We start from the raw sequence: 7,012 nt of genomic DNA on the forward strand, positions 1-7,012 counted from the left end.
AATTAATGTCATGAAATCCTCCGTGAAACCCATTAAGACTGGCCTGCTGCATATCTTAAAATAGTTTATTTTGCCCTTGCTTCTCAACGGAATGGTGTTGAAAGTTGATACCGATACATCAACAAAAGAATGATTAACTTTCTCAAAAACGAAAAAAAAAAGAGGAGAGGAAACAACAATCAAGAGAATATGAGGAATGATAGAGTAGACATTCTATTTCTAAATTCTACTTGATGCTCGCATTGCGACGGCGATGGTGGCAACCATGACAATGGCGTAATCGGTTAGCTAGAACTGGAAGTGCAACTCGGAGGATACCCGGAGGAGCTCCTCCAAGTAATCGGCGCCGAGGTCGTCAAGCTCCACCGTGCCGTAGGAACACGGCGACGCCTCGTGGCGCCGCGGAACAACGAACCACGTCCATTCCGGCCACACCGGAGAAACGAAGCGTGATCGTCGGATGCAGCTGCGTCTTGAGGCTGCTGCTTGGGGCGGCGAGCTTGCTCCTGCGCAAGCGCTTGGAGTGGCGGCGCTTCAGCGCGAGCACGGAGGAGTTCCCGGCAGCGACGGCGAGCTCGAGCGCGCCGAGCAACTCGCGCACGCGCTCGACGGGGAAGTTGAGCACCGCGGCGACGCCGCGCGCGGCGTAGGCGGCATGGTCGTAGGCGAGCGTGGCGGCCTCGGGGGTGTCGAAGCGAAGGTGCCCAGCCACACACGGGCGCCCCGCCGCGTGGAGTCGCGGATCTCGGCGGCGAACTTGCCCCACGGCCGTTTGCGCACGGCCGCACGCCGATGAAGGCCTCCGGCCGCCGCCGCGACGAGGACTCCCGCCACGGCTGCTCGTCGCCTGCGGTCGCTGACACCGTTCCCTCCTCCGAGGAAGAGGCCGGGGACGGGGAAGAGAACGAGTCGGAGGCGGAGCTCTCGTCGTCGGCCTCCATCTGGAGAAGGAGAGCCTTGAGCTGCATGTACATGTCGTCGCCGTTGGCCGTGTCCAAGGGGAGCGCCTCCGACGGGCCTGGCGCCTCAGCAGGATACAGTAGGATGAGTAGGAGTAGGAGCTGCATTGCACTTGCACGTGCTCCATCTCCATTACGATGGATCGCCAATCTGCAAGATCCTGCCGCTGCTGCAAATCAGGATCGGAGTTAAGCCAGAGGGAGAAGAAGACGATGGCAGCATGCTAGCATGGTAAGGCACTGGGGATTTTATAGCCTTCCGGATTTTATTTTTTTTTCATTTTTCATTTTATCTGTTCGGCTGTTCTCGTGGACTGGACTGGATTTGTTGGGCAACTTGAATTGACTAGTCTACAGATCGAAGAATGTGGAGCAGATGTGCAGAATTGCGTGGGCTGCCTACATTAATAGCAGCCTCTCATCTTCCTTCCTGGAAGCAGTGGAACATACTGAAACATACTGAAACATACTGAAAAAAATATATCTGCTATTTTCTAGTGTATTACCATATAGAATGCTCGATTTTGTCACCAAAAAGCAAAGCGATTTGACTTGAAACGATGCTAATTGACGAAGTGATCTTTATATTACCGGCTTCCGTCGTTACTAGGGGTGGTGAAACACTGGTGGCACCGCGATAGATAGTTGTGCTGACAGTAATTCGTTAGCAAATTTTTGGTTATTTTCTTTCCTTTCTTTTAGTAAGCCTTGCATCGTCACGGTAACACGGAGAACGAAACCCGGAATCCTGATCACTATAGTTAACACTTTAAAGATTGATCATTTAGTAAGAAAACGATGCTAATGGACGAAGGCGGCTAGTGTCAGATTATCTTCAAATAGTATATATGAAGGAAAAAATAAAAGAAATAGTTTAAAGGATGAAGGTACGATGATTTCAATTACGATTTGATTATTGAAGCGTGTGCTCCTTCGGGGAAGCAGCAGCTGGTTGGTCCTACATGTTTGGACCGGGAGAGTAATTTATACATTTTTCTTTCGGTTGAATGATTAGCATCTTTGGTCCCCGTCGAACTGTGGTAACCGAGAGACCGGTTGAGTTCATTATAATGTTGACCGTTATTTCATTATAACTACAGTGGATTCGAAAACACTATTGGATGCCTAGTTGTACCAAAGTTTTGTTGTTTCTTTTGTGGACACGAGTTTCGGACTGTCCGTGGTTGTTGGTATCTGTTTTTATACGATATTTATGAAAATCCAATTTTAGAATCCACTACTATATATGTTCACGCTGAATGTGTTACAAGTTACATCTATTCTTGCTATTAATTTACTATGTGACAGTATACGCTTCAACACCATACATTTGAATGCAAATGCGACCTTTACATGTTTACTTTTGTAAAAACATATATGCTTATCTCTGTTTTTTGGGAAACATATATATTGATCTATATATTTATATCATACATGTTTATTCTTATTTAATTACTGTTACAATATATACAATTTCTTAATGGGCAGTTTCGTACATATATTCTGGCTTGAAATAACATAAATGCACACCTCCGCATGAAAACATATTCAAACACGTGTGCATATACTGGGATACATAGCATTGCAACAGGCTACAATGTTCTTCCTTCAAAATCAGCCATTCTTAATGATCAGCAATTCAGCATAGAGATAACTAGTTTCAGTCTCCGGAGGCAGACAACTCTTAATTCAAACTAACTATACTCTTCCTCATCCACGGTCACAACTTTAACAATAATTTTAATTTACTTGTTCCCTTAAGACCTATGTATGGCTTCTTATTATCTGCCAGATTGATTACATGGAAGACGCGCGTGTCCCTTGCTTATTATCATTGATTTGAGAGTTATATCGATCGGTACTGAAAGAGCGCGATCTTGAGAACCATAGTCAGTCTTGTCGGACAGCCATTTTTGGCACCATTTCACTTGATTATTACCCAGCGAATCGTTGTTCCTCCAACTATTCTAGCCGATCTGAGTTACGTTTCCTGAAAGGAAAAAGTAGCGGGCACCCTACAAATTAAACATCCACTTTTTTTTAGAAAAAGGATTACAAATCCAGCCTCTACGTCTGAGTACATACACAGCCAATTATAACAAAGTTTATAAAGGAAGAAGAGCACAACCGGTCTCTAAAACAGAAAAAGAACTACATCAAACGATAATTATGCTTCCACCCTCCCTTGACTAGCTCCATAGCAATGATCGCTATGTTTCTTCTCAGCACGGAGAGTGTGTTCTTAGCGTGCTCATCACGCTGCAGCTGCGCCCAGAACCGTAACCAGTACGTTCCCCTGAAGATAACCTGCAAAATCGAAGCATTAACAAAATCCTATAGCTAAGAGGTAGAGGGATTGAGGAAGGTTCAACTATGCTGTGTGTATGTCTGTTTCTAGAGACTGAGGCATCAACAGGTGCACCGCATCCATCTAATCTTCAATAGATGTGCGATCCATTTCAAAATGTAATAACTCAGTCAAACTTTGACAAAGTTTACATAACAAATACACCATCATTTTCATCATCAAATTAATTAGTTTCATTTAAATCCACCATAAAACATATCTTGATAGTGCATTTAGTTTGACTTAAAAGAAGCTGAAATAGCATCGTAAAATTTGAAACCGGTAGAGTATTAGTACCTAATCCAACGCCTCGATCGTATTCCTTTTGTAAGAAATAAGCCTGAGGTTCGGAGCTTTCTGCCCTCCTTCCTTTATATTGCTTTGTTCATTGACATCTCCCGTGCTTAGGTATAGACCAGCTTAGGGGGCTGATCGAAGTCGAATGTGGTCACTTTGCTAGTCCAGGTGCATGCTCGAGCTATATATCTAGAGTGCTACCATCTCTGTTTCATAATATTTTGTCATATGATGGCTTCTGTGTTGTTGCCAACAGACCTTAATTGAAATGTGTGGATAGTGGAGGGGAAACCTTAATGATGTAGAATAGTTAAGACAGATTGGTATATGTCGTTTCAAATAAAACTTGTATATTTAGTACACTGATTAATTTTTCTTTAATTTTAAAATGTGTTACGCTCATGGATTATTTATCTAGATTATTTGAAAACAAAAGAACAGAAGTATTGTCGTCACAGATTTGATTTGAAAATAATCTGATAGTGCTCTTAGCTTTAGGTATGTGGTAGATCTGCAGAACTAAAAAGAAAAGGAAAATTTCTTGACATGGTGCTTGGAATCTGGGAACGGCATGGGAAGGACCGAGGGAGAATTATATCCATTACACATTGACCTTTCAGTATAAGAACTGTATCTGTTAGTAACATGGGCCACAACTCAGCAAAAATAATTTAAAATTCACCTTAATGCAGCTTTCCTGCTGCCTATGATCACTTTATTACCTAATTTGTTCCCTTCTATTTTTTAAACTTAGTGTATGCAAATGCGTACGCGCACCCACAATCATTTCCATGAACCTTTTAAGGGAGCCTAGAGCGGCAGATCTTGATATTGAAAAAGTCATCAAATAGGGTAACAAACCTTGGTGAGTTTGAGCTCCTGTGGCTAGAGGTGGTACAACCTCTTCGCTAATTATCCAAGCTATTAATTGGTCAATTTTCAGGTGGTACGTACACATTATTGATGACTAGAATAATCCCAGGCTTTGGTCTCATATATAGTTCCTGACTGGGGTATGTACAAAAATCGGTGACAGTGTGTGCAATCGAGCGCATACAGTTTGTTTCAACAGTAAAATTAGAGGATCAGTGTTTTTGGCTGATCGCTGATTTGACAGTGGTGGTGTCGTCGCGATGACGATGACACTTAGCTTAACGGTAACCTGTCCAATGACACCTAGACACCTAGTCTCCCAGCTCCGATGATACTAGGAGGAGCTCCTCCAAGTAGTCGTCGCCGAGGTCATCGAGCTCCGCAATGCCGCATTGGCACTGGCCGGCGCAGGTCATGGGCGCCGTCGTCGTCTGCTGCAGCGGCACGGCCGCAGCCATACCACCGGACACATCGGAGCTCTGACTCGCACATAACCCTTGTGGCTTTGGATTCCTGCTGCTCTCGGTGGCCGGTGAGACCTTCCGCCTGCGCGTGCGCTTGGAGTGCCGCCGCTTCAGCGCGAGGACGGGGGAACCGCCGCCGGCGCCCCCCGCGCCCGCGCCGGCGAGGGCGAGCGCGCCCAGCGACTCCCGGACGCGCTCGACGGGGAAGTTGAGGACGGCGCCGGCGCCGCGCGCGGAGAAGGCGGCCTGGTCGTAGGCGAGCGCGGCGGCCTCGGGGGTGTCGAAGGTACCGATCCACACGCGGGCGCCCCGGCGCGTGGAGTCCCGGATCTCGGCGGCGAACTTGCCCCACGGCCGCTTGCGCACGCCGATGAAGGCCGGCCGCTTGCGCTTCTCGCCCGGCGAGGCGTCGGCGTCGGCGTCCGCCTCCGGCAGCCGGTGCTGACTGCTCCTGCTCAACGACACCGTCGCCGCCTCGGAGGAGGACGGGGACGAGGGAGAGAGCCAGTCGGAGCACTCCTCGGTCTCGGCGTCCGTGCCGAGGAGGAAAGCGTCGATCTTCATCAGCATGTCGTCGGTGTCATCCATACCAGGCATCCAACAATGCTGAGGGTCGCCAATGGTTGCAAATCCCGTTGCCGCTCCCATCTCCGGCGAACTTGAGGCCGAGGACGAAGACGAGGGAGAGGACCAGTGGGAGCACACCTCGGCGGGCTCGGCGTCTATGCCGTCGACGAGGAAGGCTTCGAGCTGCAGTAGCATGTCGCCGTCAGTGGCGCCGAGGTCGAAGGTGGGCGACGCCGCCGCTTCTGCTGCAGGGTAGCAGTTGGAGGTGCAAAGCTCGTGTTCCATTCCCATTGTCGTGGGCTGGTGTCTGGTGCTCCAGGTAGAAGAGAAGAGAGGAAGAACCAAGAAAGTAGCAGCAGCCTTGATCGAGCCTGTCTGGCGAGACAACTCGATCATGGCCTATATATAGCCTCCTGGGTTTACAATTTTGAATGTTCAGGCTCCTGGTCTCGGGGACTGGATGGGTTAATCCATGGATATGTCTCTGTTTGACCTGTGGCCTCCATGGATGGAAGCCGCCGTCACACGACCGGTCAGCAGAGTGGCAGCGCTCCACAGGTGATGTCACGACCGCACAGCTCCTTCCATGCTTCTTCCGTGCTCCTAGCAGGCGGCCAGGCACAACATGTTTTTGTCTAATTGTGTAAGCCACCTCACCTCACTCTTCTTTCCTGTCATAAAAAAACAACAGGCTGCCTCTTCCATGGGAGGTCGCTCTTCGATCTCCATGCTTTCATGCTGGCGCTCTATTTGTCGTCAGCATCCTTTGGTGCAAATGCAATCATCTAGATTGGAAGAAGCAATTTCTGCACTGGTAGCAAATGGTTATCCATTACGCGGAGGGGATAGTAATAAAAAGAAAAAGGTTTCTACTCCTTATCTTAAAAAAAACAAGAAATTTCAAATGCAAATACTTGTTGATGCCTGATTGCTGTTATTCCTCAATCATTGCTACAGTTCTGCAGAACAAATGAAAAATAAGACATAATAATCTTGGAGAAGCTAGATTTGTCACTAATAAGGAAAATATATAGGGAAATAAAAGTTGAATGTAAAGACAACATGATCCACTCCTCTTCCCAAATGAATCATAGATAGGAGTACATATCTACACAACACTGTAAATGCAGAATGATAGAGAAAAAAATGATTTGCTTGAATTTATTTGGCTTACAATCTGAACTGTGTGCCAAACTGCTGCTTCGTGGAAGCAGCAACCGGTGATGTCTCTCTAGATCTCGCTTTGAACCCTGATCTACTACTAGCACTCAGTCCAGCGATAATAATTAAATAGGTGCGATATTTTTGGACGGCGGTATTGATCACTACAATGGTGGGTATACTTTGTTGCTCAATGAGCAACTTTTTTTCTGAATAAGACTATATATGCATATAGCGATATATATCGCTATTTAAAAGAAATCAGTGCTATTAGCCGTACTGGATGATCCAGTACTACTTGCATTAAGTTCAAGTAACCTAAAACAGTGACTAAACTTATAGAA

At 46.8% G+C, this 7,012-nt stretch overlaps 2 pseudogenes; both read right to left on the reverse strand.

The window, feature by feature from the left end:
* Positions 1-288: 288 nt before the first annotated feature.
* LOC120645541 lies at positions 289-1,067 on the reverse strand (annotated as a pseudogene).
* Positions 1,068-3,110: 2,043 nt separating this feature from the next.
* Positions 3,111-5,798, reverse strand: LOC120645542 (annotated as a pseudogene).
* Positions 5,799-7,012: the final 1,214 nt, after the last annotated feature.

This window comes from Panicum virgatum, chromosome 8K, assembly GCF_016808335.1.
Source record: "Panicum virgatum strain AP13 chromosome 8K, P.virgatum_v5, whole genome shotgun sequence".
NCBI lineage: Eukaryota > Viridiplantae > Streptophyta > Magnoliopsida > Poales > Poaceae > Panicum > Panicum virgatum.